This window comes from Hippocampus zosterae, chromosome 10 (assembly GCF_025434085.1).
Source record: "Hippocampus zosterae strain Florida chromosome 10, ASM2543408v3, whole genome shotgun sequence".
NCBI classification, from domain to species: Eukaryota; Metazoa; Chordata; class Actinopteri; order Syngnathiformes; family Syngnathidae; genus Hippocampus; species Hippocampus zosterae.
In genome coordinates this window covers 9,149,905-9,163,339 of record NC_067460.1, presented here as the reverse complement: position 1 = coordinate 9,163,339, position 13,435 = coordinate 9,149,905, and the positions used below count along the sequence as shown (strand labels likewise).

Below are 13,435 nucleotides of genomic sequence, written 5' to 3'. Positions count from 1 at the left end.
CATACGTTAGTGCACGCAAAGAATACAACGGATAATTTTAACAAGCGATCGCGGTAATGCGCAGATTATAGTCCACAAATATAAAATGTATAACGTAAAAATCAATTTATAAATTATTTTATACAATTTGCCGAGGGTCCGGACAGAGGAGGCCCGGACAGAGGAGGTCGGCGGTCCGGACAGAGGAGGTCGGCGGCCCGGACAGAGGAGGTCTGTGGTCCGGTCGTGGATCGCGGTCCGCCAGTTGAGGAAGGGGGTGTAGACTGTGCAAGGTTAAAATATCCCATAGATCAGGCTCCACAAATAACCTGTACAGGCACATCAGAACTATCCACCCATCAGTACAATTTGAAGAGAAAAGACAAGCAAGGGAACCAGTTATTAATGAAGGTGCTAGTGTGTCTGCAACTGTTGCTGCTACTGCAATGTCACAACTGTACAACCCTAGAGCTCTATGAGCCACTTTATGCAAAAAGCTATAAAACCAGCAAAACAGAACACAATTGATGAGGAACTGGGTAAAATGATTGCAAGGGATTTTCATCCATTTTGTGTTGGCTCTGTGTTGTCGCAACATCTGTCCCCTCAGAGAATCTTCTCCAAAACAGGGCAAATATTAGCAGAGAGGAGAAAGAGGATCAACCCCTCAAAGCTGAGGCACTTGGTTTTTCTTCATGCCAATCTTCGCTAAAGACAAGCTAAAACCTTTACCTGGATGCTGCTTTTTTCTTACAAATTTTAATTTATAATTTGTTGTGTGGTTTTCAAATCTTACTTATGTTGTTTTACTTTAAATAGTTAAAAGCTTATAAATATACACATTCAGAGATTGGAACTTTTTGACGACCTTGTTTTGAGATGGGTCTTTGTACTTTGTTTTTATTTTTGTAGCACTCCATGTTGAGTATGTTCAGAAGAATATAAATAAAGTCATATAAATAATAAATATTTGATATAATGTATATATTTTTTTTGCATTAGTACTTCATTTTACATATAATATTACGTTATTTTTGTTATTAAATTAATTTAAGCAACAAAAAAACTGAGGAGCCATTTGGGAGACGAAAGAGCCGGCTCTTTTTAGGGAGCAGAGCCAAAAGAGCCGGCTCTCTAAAAGGAGCCGGAATCCCGATCACTATACCAGTGCCATTTCAACTTCCCCGCAACTTCTGCGTGAGTTTGTGAGAACATTATTTGTTGACAATAGTGATGGGTCCAGTGACACCGATGCATTGACACATGCGCCGGGCTCACAGAGCAAACCACGTGTCGATGCATGTGCTGGCTCATTACGTCACGTGATTGACACGTGAACTGCGTTGACACAGTCCAGGCTTCTAATTGACACACCGGCTGCGTTGACACAGTCCAGGCTGCTAATTGACACACCGGCTGTGTTGACACAGTCCAGGCTGCTAATTGACACATCGGCTGCGTTGACACAGTCCAGGCTGCTAATTGACACGTGAACTGCACCGGTGCAGTTTAGACTGCATCAGCTGCTTGGCACAGTACAGGCTGCGCCACTTAGTCCAGGGGGCGTCGACTCAGTGCAGAGGGCGTTGACGCAGCAAAAGCCCGCCACACAGTGTTTATAAGGAACACCTGCCGAAACAAGCCAGACCTCACTCACGCTCGCTTGTCGAAGCTCGTGTCAGTGCAGACTTCGTTTTCGTGCCTTGCCTTCCTTGCCGATTATGGAGCAGAGACGCAAATCATCCGCCGTGTGGGACCATTTTGATGTCCTGGAGAATAAGGTATTATTTATTTATTTATTCAAATCGCCTTCTGTCGCCGAGAGCCTCTCGGCGCCGAGTGCCTCTCAGATTATTGACGTGTTGTACCATTCTAATCCGAATACATTTCAAGGTAACTCTTAGTTACTTCTTATTCACATTTCATTACAGGTGAAATGTCGAATTTGTCAAGTCAATTCGCCAACAGAAGCACCTCCACCATGCTGAGGCATTATCGGGCCAAGCATGAGAATGAAGTTCGCGATACGCCCGGTATTACGCCAGGTATACAAACGTTCACTCATCTTTTCACGGTTGCTATGTTGATGATTAATTGACAATCAGTAATTATTGGTTGACTCTCCACTCCATGTTTGACAATTAAGGTTCCAGGAAGCAGCTGTACTGGAAGGACCAACACACTTCTTTCCCAAACCTCTCCCACCTCGCAAAGGAGTTCCTTTGTACGCCAGCCACATCCGTTCCTTGTGAGCGTGTGTTCTTCACAGCAGGAGAAATTGCTTGTAAAAGACGCAACAGGCTGAAGTTTAAAACATTGGAGCATCTTATTTTTCTCAATAAAAATGTGAAATCAAAGCCCACAAGCATCCTCATTCAAATGATCTTCACATTATTTGAACACATTGAATGTTGCAAAATGAATGCATGGATGTGAATGATATTGTATACACTTCATCAAATCGATGAATGACCTTATGAAAATGTCTTGGAACAGTTGTAGATGCAAAACCGTGCTGGCAGCTACATAATAGATAATAAAAGAAAAATATCCCAAACCATAGGGATCCTCCCAAAACTAAGGATGTGCTGAATAAGAAATCCTTGTACACACTTTTATTACTTCCATATTTGACCTATTGTGTGGAAATATGGGGAAATGCCAGTAAAACACTGTTTTAAAACTACAATACAAAGCAATCAGAACAATTACTGGCTCCAAAAAGACGGAACCCACAAATCTACTGTTTATCAAATTAAACAATGAAATCTCATGACCTGGTTGACTTCAGAATCGCCCAATTAATGTACAAAGCACACAATAACCTCCTTTGCCAAAACATCCAGAAGCTTTTTAAAATTCGAGAAAGTTGTCATAATTTAAGGGGTACTAACGTATACAGAAAAATCCAAAACACGAACAAACATCACGCAAAGGAGTGTATCTGTAATAGGTGTAAATCTGTGGAATGATTCTGAAACGGACCAGTAAAATGAGTAACTCTCTTGCTGAGATTAAAAATGAATTTGAGAGTAGTACAAGACAACTACACAAATCAGAATTAAGCTAATAAATTCGATACACCCATGAAATATAGCAATACATCAGGAATACATTGATGAGATTATTTAATATATTAATGAAATGTAGCATCCATTATGAATATGAGAAAATCGACATATACTTGTGCTCCAATGAGTATGTACTGTATATACAAACCTAAAGTTGTAAAAATGTATAAGTACAGCATACATAAGGGTAAAAGCATTTGTTGATATGTAGACTTTCTTTTCTATTTTGAAAAATGATCAATTCATATATATGAAGGGGTAGGACTCTAGGGTTTTTTTTACTTCTTTCTACTCCTTTGAACACATATTTGTGATGATGACTATTTTCTTTTCCTTTTTTTATATCTTACATTCACTTTTTGCCAATTTATTACCGAATTGTATATTATATTATATGTTCAATATACAAAAAAATTATCAGTCAGTTCAGTCTGTTGAGTGGGTTGGATGCAGGGATCTTGAAGGTCCAGCAGGTGGCAGTGGTCAGTGACACAGTATCAGCACAGTATCAACACAGTGTGTCAGTGTGTCGACACGCCTCATGAGGCCTCATGGACCCATCACTAACACAAAGGTTGCGGAGTAGTTGAAATGGCGCTGGTGCTGATATAGTGAGTGGGTTGAGGAGAGCTGCATGAGTTCCAGTCTTTCTGTCAAATGTTGATCAAATATGGCTTTTCATCACAAAATTAAAATAACAGCTACATTTATGTTCCGTCACTGGAAATCCCTCATTGGGTTATTTGTCCACCTAAAACATTGTGGTAGCAGAAAATGGGGTACGTTGCATTGCTGCTTTCCTATTGGACATACTTGACCCACAATACCTAGCAGTTGAGAATCCGAATCATCTTTATTGGACAAGTATGTAGAACACACAAAGAATTTGTCTCCGGTATAACACGCTGCATTAGTATCATCGTAAACAAGGACATGACAAATAGGTATGCAAGGGCATTTCGTAATGTAAGTGAGACAATGTGCAAAGTATCAAGCAGAGCTAAAGTGATCAGTGGTAGAATACAATACGGTGACAGTTTGTACAGTTGGTGCAGAAAATCATTGAACCATTTTAGAGTGACCAGTAGCAGTATTTGTAGTACAAGAGAGTGACCACGTCAGTGACTGTTTAGGGAGTTAATGGCTAGAGGGAAGAAGCTGTTTAAGTGTCTGCTGGATTTGGTGCGCATGGATCTGTAGCGCCTGCCTGAGGGGAGTAGCTGGAAAAGATGGTGGGCAGGGTGCGGGGGATCCAGGAGTATTTTCCGTGCCCTTGTCTTGATCCTTGCAGTGTGCAAGTCCTCAAGAGTGGGTAGGCCGGTGCCAATGATTTTTTCCGCCGTCCTAACTGTCCGTTGAAGTCGTATTTTGTCCTTTTTTGTGGCGGCCCCAAACCAAACCGTGATGGAAGAACACAGGATTGATTCGATGACTGCCGTGTAGAACTGTCGTAGCACCTCCTGTGGCAGACCATGCTTCCTCGGCAGCCTCAGGAAGTACATCCTCGGCTGGGCCCTTTTCAGGATGGAGATGGTGTTGACTTCCCACTTCATGTCCTGGGAGACTGTGATTCCCAGGAACTTGAAGGTCTCGACGGTTGACACAGGGCAGTTGGATAGTGTGAGGGGCAACTGTGGAGAAGAATGTTTCCTGAAGTCCACGATCATCTCTACAGTCTTGAGCGTGTTCAGCCCGAGGTTGTGTCGTCTGCACCAGAGCTCCAGCTGCTCCACTTGTTGGCGGTACGCAGACTCGTCGCCGTCTTTGATAAGACCGATGACCGTGGTGTCGTCTGCGAACTTTATGAGTTTGACAGCTGGATTTGTTGAGGTGCAGTCGTTTGTGTAGAGGGAGAAGAGCAGTGGAGAGAGGACACATCCCTGTGGGGCTCCAGTGCTGGTGGTGCGTGTTGATGATGTTGTTGCTCCCAGTCTCACCTGTTGTGTCCGTCCCGTCAAGAAGCTGAGGATCCACTGGCAGATTGTAGGGAACACACCGAGGTGGAGAAGTTAGGAGTGAGGAGTTCCGGGATGACGGTGTTGAATGCAGAGCTGAAATCCACAAACAGAATTATTGCGTAGGTCCCTCTGCTGTCGAGGTGCTCGAGGATGTAGTGCAGACCTATGTTGACTGCGTCTTCCACAGACCGTTTGCCCGGTAGGCAAACTGGAGAGGGTCCAGCAGGGGTCCGGTGACGTTCTTTAGGTGGTTCAGCACAAGGCGTTCAAAGGACTTCATGACCACAGACGTCAGGGCGACGGGCCTATAGTCGTTCAGTTCCGATGTTGCCGATTTCTTGGCAACTGGGATGATGGTAGACTGTTTGAAGCAGGATGGGACCTCACACAGCTCCAGGGATCTGTTGAAGATTTGTGTGAAGACCGGAGCCAGCTGGTCAGCGCAGACTTTCAGGCAGGAGGGGGCCACTTTGTCGGGCCCCGCAGCTTTCTTGATCTTCTGCTGATTGAAGAGCCGTCTCACGTCTTGTTCGTGGATTTGTAGTGGAGAAAAAGAGGGTGTGGGGGATGTAGATAGAGTAGTTTCTGGTAGAGGTGGGTGTGTGTGGGAAATGGGAGTGTCCTTTTCAAATCGGCAGAAAAACATGTTTAGTTCATTAGCAAGACCCTTATTGTCCACTGTTTGGGAGGATGGCATTCTATAGTTAGTGATTGCTTTCAGGCCATTCCACACAGATGCAGAGTCGTTAGCAGAGAACTGTCTTTTCAGCCTCTCTGCATAGCTTCTCTTAGCGATGTTAATTTCCTTTGTCAATTGGTTTCGGGCGTGTTTGTACAGTGCCCGATCTCCACTTCTAAATGCGGCCTCTTTCTCTTTCTTGAGTTGCCTGAGTTTGGGAGTAAAGCATGGCTTGTTATTGTTGAAGGAGCGGAAGGACTTCGTTGGTACACACATGTCCTCACAGAAACTGATGTATGATGTTACAGTGTCTGTGTATTCATCCAGTGTGCCCGTTGAAGTTTCAAAGACGCCCCAGTCAGTGCAATCTAAGCATTCTTGTAGAGCTAGCTTTGCTTCATCTGTCCATTTTTTCACAGTCTTAATAATCGGGTTAGCACATTTGACTTTCTGTCTGTATGAAGGTATTAAGTGGATTAAATTGTGGTCAGAAAGACCCAATGCTGCACGGGCGACCGATCGGTATTGCTTCACTTTTGTTTCATTTGCAGGCTAGCAAACCACACAGTTGGCCTCATTATCACTTAACTGTTTGTAATTGTTGTTTGGCGTGTAAATGCGTTTTGTTTGTGGTGATTTGACTTTTGTCACCATGACTGTAGCCAGCACTGTCGGGAATGACATTGTCCCTTGAGGCAGTTCGGAGTTATCGCTTCTCGGCCTTTTGGCTAAGATCAAGTGTAGTATCTGTTCTTATCAGTTTAATATCTGATACGTCCCCTTTCGGGGACCATATATTAAATTGATTTTTGGAACTGGGAGATGGAATAGGGGCTTGCTCCGTCCACTCCACGCATCGACCTGGTATTGCAGTATCTCCAGGAACGGTGCACACCCTCTGATGGTCAATAGCAATACTACTTACGAAAATAAGTGCTGTCTTTCCATACTTGTAATCATCATCAGAGTTGGTATGAAAGTTTTTTATGTTTTGATACTTCAAAGGTGAAGCTTGTAAATGTGGTCCATTATTGTAGATGGATAAAAATCCATCTTTGAAAGATTAAGTTTCTGAAATGTGAATGTTAATCTTTTTCAGTGGGGTAGAACCTATTCCAAGAAAGTTGCGTCTCCCATCAACTAATTTTTTGAAGCAGTAACTCTTGTGAGATTGACATGATTCTCAATCAACCTTAATGCTAGTCCTTTTTCTCTGAGTTTTTAAAAATGTTGCAAGTCTCTAAAATTTTCTGGATTATTTTTTTCTTTTTTTGCCTTCAAGATAAAAACAATCAAAGAGCTCAGTATAAAAGGATAAGGATTCAAACGTACATTTCCGAATGTAGATTTTTTTAATACTGTGCTAATAAATATTAGTAGTTGACTCATCTAAAATGTATTTAAATCAAGTGTCGCGAAAGATTGTTTGGTGTTACAAACACCGCGAGATGGCAGCAGCATTAGATTCTGTTCCTGACCACAAAAAGAAACACAAAGTGAGTTGTTGTGGGGAGGGACGATTCTGGCTTTGCATTCTTGGGCGAAAAAAAGCAATGAATGATGGGATTGTTTTTGCAAATTCTTTTGACCTCACTTAAAATGGGTTAGTTCATGACACAATCCAAAGGTACTACGGATGTTGCCTCAGCCAGTGAGTTTATGTGCGTTTGGTAGAGGATCCCGTGACTGAAGATGGTGTGTGTGCTGAAGACTGTGGGCTGGTGACTTGTACAACTCATACTTACCTGGCAGGGGAGATACCATGATCAAGAAGGTGGTTCCCCCAGGGCGAGGCTCAGCCATTGCACTACGGCTGTGCTGACCCCTGCGAACTCCCCCAATGTGGGAATCTCGACTGCATAATTTCTGGTAGTGGGGGACTGCGTTCGCGCTCTCCCCTGATTCACTGGTCAATGGCAAATTGTTATCATTGTGATCTTAATTCTGTGAACAAGTTTGACAACAAATAAGGTTCACACAAAGGTTGCGGAGTAGTTGAAATGGCGCTGGTGCTGATATAGTGAATGGGTTGAGGAGAGCTGCATGAGTTCCAGTCTTTCTGTCAAATGTTGATCAAATATGTCTTTTCATCACAAAATTAAAATAACAGCTACATTTATGTTCCGTCACTGGAAATCCCTCATTGGGTTATTTGTCCACCTAAAACATTGTGGTAGCAGAAAATGGGGTACGTTGCATTGCTGCTTTCCTATTGGACATACTTGACCCACAATACCTAGCAGTTGAGAATCCAAATCATCTTTATTGGCCAAGTATGTAGAACACACAAGGAATTTGTCTCCGGTATAACACGCTGCATTAGTATCATCGTAAACAAGGACATGACAAATAGGTATGCAAGGGCATTTCGTAATGTAAGTGAGACAATGTGCAAAGTATCAAGCAGAGCTAAAGTGATCAGTGGTAGAATACAATACGGTGACAGTTTGTACAGTTGGTGCAGAAAATCATTGAACCATTTTAGAGTGACCAGTAGCAGTATTTGTAGTACAAGAGAGTGACCACGTCAGTGACTGTTTAGGGAGTTAATGGCTAGAGGGAAGAAGCTGTTTAAGTGTCTGCTGGATTTGGTGCGCATGGATCTGTAGCGCCTGCCTGAGGGGAGTAGCTGGAAAAGATGGTGGGCAGGGTGCGGGGGATCCAGGAGTATTTTCCGTGCCCTTGTCTTGATCCTTGCAGTGTGCAAGTCCTCAAGAGTGGGTAGGCCGGTGCCAATGATTTTTTCCACCGTCCTAACTGTCCGTTGAAGTCGTATTTTGTCCTTTTTTGTGGCGGCCCCAAACCAAACCGTGATGGAAGAACACAGGATTGATTCGATGACTGCCGTGTAGAACTGTCGTAGCACCTCCTGTGGCAGACCATGCTTCCTCGGCAGCCTCAGGAAGTACATCCTCGGCTGGGCCCTTTTCAGGATGGAGATGGTGTTGACTTCCCACTTCATGTCCTGGGAGACTGTGATTCCCAGGAACTTGAAGGTCTCGACGGTTGACACAGGGCAGTTGGATAGTGTGAGGGGCAACTGTGGAGAAGAATGTTTCCTGAAGTCCACGATCATCTCTACAGTCTTGAGCGTGTTCAGCCCGAGGTTTGTGTCGTCTGCACCAGAGCTCCAGCTGCTCCACTTGTTGGCGGTACGCAGACTCGTCGCCGTCTTTGATAAGACCGATGACCGTGGTGTCGTCTGCGAACTTTATGAGTTTGACAGCTGGATTTGTTGAGGTGCAGTCGTTTGTGTAGAGGGAGAAGAGCAGTGGAGAGAGGACACATCCTTGTGGGGCTCCAGTGCTGGTGGTGCGTGTTGATGATGTTGTTGCTACCAGTCTCACCTGTTGTGTCCGTCCCGTCAAGAAGCTGAGGATCCACTGGCAGATTGTAGGGAACACACCGAGGTGGAGAAGTTAGGAGTGAGGAGTTCCGGGATGACGGTGTTGAATGCAGAGCTGAAATCCACAAACAGAATTATTGCGTAGGTCCCTCTGCTGTCGAGGTGCTCGAGGATGTAGTGCAGACCTATGTTGACTGCGTCTTCCACAGACCGTTTGCCCGGTAGGCAAACTGGAGAGGGTCCAGCAGGGGTCCGGTGACGTTCTTTAGGTGGTTCAGCACAAGGCGTTCAAAGGACTTCATGACCACAGACGTCAGGGCGACGGGCCTATAGTCGTTCAGTTCCGATGTTGCCGATTTCTTGGCAACTGGGATGATGGTAGACTGTTTGAAGCAGGATGGGACCTCACACAGCTCCAGGGATCTGTTGAAGATTTGTGTGAAGACCGGAGCCAGCTGGTCAGCGCAGACTTTCAGGCAGGAGGGGGCCACTTTGTCGGGCCCCACAGCTTTCTTGATCTTCTGCTGATTGAAGAGCCGTCTCACGTCTTGTTCGTGGATTTGTAGTGGAGAAAAAGAGGGTGTGGGGGATGTAGATAGAGTAGTTTCTGGTAGAGGTGGGTGTGTGTGGGAAATGGGAGTGTCCTTTTCAAATCGGCAGAAAAACATGTTTAGTTCATTAGCAAGACCCTTATTGTCCACTGTTTGGGAGGATGGCATTCTATAGTTAGTGATTGCTTTCAGGCCATTCCACACAGATGCAGAGTCGTTAGCAGAGAACTGTCTTTTCAGCCTCTCTGCATAGCTTCTCTTAGCGATGTTAATTTCCTTTGTCAATTGGTTTCGGGCGTGTTTGTACAGTGCCCGATCTCCACTTCTAAATGCGGCCTCTTTCTCTTTCTTGAGTTGCCTGAGTTTGGGAGTAAACCATGGCTTGTTATTGTTGAAGGAGCGGAAGGACTTCGTTGGTACACACATGTCCTCACAGAAACTGATGTATGATGTTACAGTGTCTGTGTATTCATCCAGTGTGCCCGTTGAAGTTTCAAAGACACCCCAGTCAGTGCAATCTAAGCATTCTTGTAGAGCTAGCTTTGCTTCATCTGTCCATTTTTTCACAGTCTTAATAATCGGGTTAGCACATTTGACTTTCTGTCTGTATGTAGGTATTAAGTGGATTAAATTGTGGTCAGAAAGACCCAATGCTGCACGGGCGACCGATCGGTATTGCTTCACTTTTGTTTCATTTGCAGGCTAGCAAACCACACAGTTGGCCTCATTATCACTTAACTGTTTGTAATTGTTGTTTGGCGTGTAAATGCGTTTTGTTTGTGGTGATTTGACTTTTGTCACCATGACTGTAGCCAGCACTGTCGGGAATGACATTGTCCCTTGAGGCAGTTCGGAGTTATCGCTTCTCGGCCTTTTGGCTAAGATCAAGTGTAGTATCTGTTCTTATCAGTTTAATATCTGATACGTCCCCTATCGGGGACCATATATTAAATTGATTTTTGGAACTGGGAGATGGAATAGGGGCTTGCTCCGTCCACTCCACGCATCGACCTGGTATTGCAGTACCTCCAGGAATGGTGCACACCCTCTGATGGTCAATAGCAATACTACTTACGAAAATAAGTGCTGTCTTTCCATACTTGTAATCATCATCAGAGTTGGTATGAAAGTTTTTTGTTTTGATACTTCAAAGGTGAAGCTTGTAAATGTGGTCCATTATTGTAGATGGATAAAAATCCATCTTTGAAAGATTAAGTTTCTGAAATGTGAATGTTAATCTTTTTCAGTGGGGTAGAACCTATTCCAAGAAAGTTGCGTCTCCCATCAACTAATTTTTTGAAGCAGTAACTCTTGTGAGATTGACATGATTCTCAATCAACCTTAATGCTAGTCCTTTTTCTCGGAGTTTTTAAAAATGTTGCAAGTCTCTCAAATTTTCTGGATTATTTTTTTCTTTTTTTGCCTTCAAGATAAAAACAATCAAAGAGCTCAGTATAAAAGGATAAGGATTCAAACGTACATTTCCGAATGTAGATTTTTTTAATACTGTGCTAATAAATATTAGTAGTTGACTCATCTAAAATGTATTTAAATCAAGTGTCGCGAAAGATTGTTTGGTGTTACAAACACCGCGAGATGGCAGCAGCATTAAATTCTGTTCCTGACCACAAAAAGAAACACAAAGTGAGTTGTTGTGGGGAGGGACGATTCTGGCTTTGCATTCTTGGGCGAAAAGAAGCAATGAATGATGGGATTGTTTTTGCAAATTCTTTTGACCTCACTTAAAATGGGTTAGTTCATGACACAATCCAAAGGTACTACGGATGTTGCCTCAGCCAGTGAGTTTATGTGCGTTTGGTAGAGGATCCCGTGACTGAAGATGGTGTGTGTGCTGAAGAGTTTGGGCTGGTGACTTGTAAAACTCATACTTACCTGGCAGGGGAGATACCGTGATCAAGAAGGTGGTTCACCCAGGGTGAGGCTCAGCCATTGCACTCCGGCTGTGCTGACCCCTGCGAATTCCCCAAATGTGGGAATCTTGACTGCATAATTTCTGGTAGTGGGGGACTGCGTTCGCGCTCTCCCCTGATTCACTGGTCAATGGCAAATTGTTATCATTGTGATCTTAATTTTGTGAACAAGTTTGACAACAAATAAGGTTCACACAAAGTAGTGATGGGTCCAGCGACACCGATGCATTGACTCATGCGCCGGGCTCACAGAGCAAACCACACATTGACTCATGCGCCGGGCTCACAGAGCAAACCACATGCGCCGGGCTCACAGAGCAAACCACGTGTCGATGCATGTGCTGGCTCATTACGTCACGTGATTGACACGTGAACTGCGTTGACACAGTCCAGGCTTCTAATTGACACACCGGCTGCGTTGACACAGTCCAGGCTGCTAATTGACACATCGACTGTGTTGACACAGTCCAGGCTGCTAATTGACACATCGGCTGCGTTGACACAGTCCAGGCTGCTAATTGACACGTGAACTGCACCTGCATCGGCTGCTTGGCACAGTACAGGCTGCGCCACTTAGTCCAGGGGGCGTCGACTCGGTGCAGAGGGCGTTGACGCAGCAAAAGCCCGCCACACAGTGTTTATAAGGAACACCTGCCGAAACAAGCCAGACCTCACTCACGCTCGCTTGTCGAAGCTCGTGTCAGTGCAGACTTAGTGTTCGTGCCTTGCCTTCCTTGCCGATTATGGAGCAGAGACGCAAATCATCCGCCGTGTGGGACAATTTTGATGTCCTGGAGAATAAGGTATTATTTATTTATTTATTCAAATCGCCTTCTGTCGCCGAGAGCCTCTCGGCGAGAGGCACTCGCCGAGTGCCTCTCAGATTATTGACGTGTTGTACCATTCTAATCCGAATACACTTCAAGGTAACTCTTAGTTACTTCTTATTCACATTTCATTACAGGTGAAATGTCGAATTTGCCAAGTCAATTCGCCAACAGAAGCACCTCCACCATGCTGAGGCATTATCGGGCCAAGCATGAGAATGAAGTTCGCGATACACCCGGTATTACGCCAGGTATACAAACGTTCACTCATCTTTTCACGGTTGCTATGTTGATGATTAATTGACAATCAGTAATTATTGGTTGACTCTCCACTCCATGTTTGACAATCAAGGTTCCAGGAAGCAGCTGTACTGGAAGGACCAACACACTTCTTTCCCAAACCTCTCCCACCTCGCAAAGGAGTTCCTTTGTACGCCAGCCACATCCATCCCTTGTGAGCGTGTGTTCTTCACAGCAGGAGAAATTGCTTGTAAAAGACTCAACAGGCTGAAGTTTAAAACATTGGAGCATCTTATTTTTCACAATAAACATGTGAAATCAAAGCCCACAAGCATCCTCATTCAAATGATCTTCACATTATTTGAACACATTGAATGTTGCAAAATGAATGAATGCATGGATGTGAATGATATAGTATACACTTCATCAAATCGATGAATGACCTTATGAAAATGTCTTGGAACAGTTGTAGATGCAAAACCGTGCTGGCAGCTACATAATAGATAATAAAAGAAAAATATCCCAAACCATAGGGATCCTCCCAAAACTAAGGATGTGCTGAATAAGAAATCCTTGTACACACTTTTATTACTTCCATATTTGACCTATTGTGTGGAAATATGGGGAAATGCCAGTAAAACACTGTTCTGATTGCTTTGTATTGTAGTTTTAAAACAATCACTGGCTCCAAATAGACGGAATCCACAAATCCACTGTTTATCAAATTAAACAATGAAATCTCATGACCTGGTTGACTTCAAAATCGCCCAATCAATGTACAAAGCACACGATAACCTCCTTTGCCAAAACATCCAGAAGCTTTTTAAAATTCGAGAAAGTTGTCATAATTTAA

General features: G+C 43.9%; 2 long non-coding RNA genes and 4 other non-coding genes across 6 annotated transcripts; all 6 read left to right on the top strand.

Moving 5' to 3' along the window:
• Window positions 1–1,635: 1,635 nt before the first annotated feature.
• Window positions 1,636–13,272, top strand: LOC127609300 (uncharacterized). Its single transcript, XR_007964520.1, has 3 exons — window positions 1,636–1,760; window positions 12,480–12,593; window positions 12,695–13,272. It is a non-coding gene; the product is annotated as an uncharacterized LOC127609300 (long non-coding RNA).
• Window positions 6,396–6,585, top strand: LOC127609498 (U2 spliceosomal RNA). The gene has a single exon (XR_007964627.1). It is a non-coding gene; the product is annotated as a U2 spliceosomal RNA (small nuclear RNA).
• On the top strand, window positions 7,389–11,566 carry LOC127609324 (uncharacterized). Its single transcript, XR_007964542.1, has 2 exons — window positions 7,389–7,461; window positions 11,507–11,566. It is a non-coding gene; the product is annotated as an uncharacterized LOC127609324 (long non-coding RNA).
• On the top strand, window positions 7,425–7,588 carry LOC127609561 (U1 spliceosomal RNA). The gene has a single exon (XR_007964684.1). It is a non-coding gene; the product is annotated as a U1 spliceosomal RNA (small nuclear RNA).
• On the top strand, window positions 10,443–10,632 carry LOC127609487 (U2 spliceosomal RNA). The gene has a single exon (XR_007964616.1). It is a non-coding gene; the product is annotated as a U2 spliceosomal RNA (small nuclear RNA).
• On the top strand, window positions 11,470–11,633 carry LOC127609562 (U1 spliceosomal RNA). Its single transcript, XR_007964685.1, has one exon. It is a non-coding gene; the product is annotated as a U1 spliceosomal RNA (small nuclear RNA).
• Window positions 13,273–13,435: the final 163 nt, after the last annotated feature.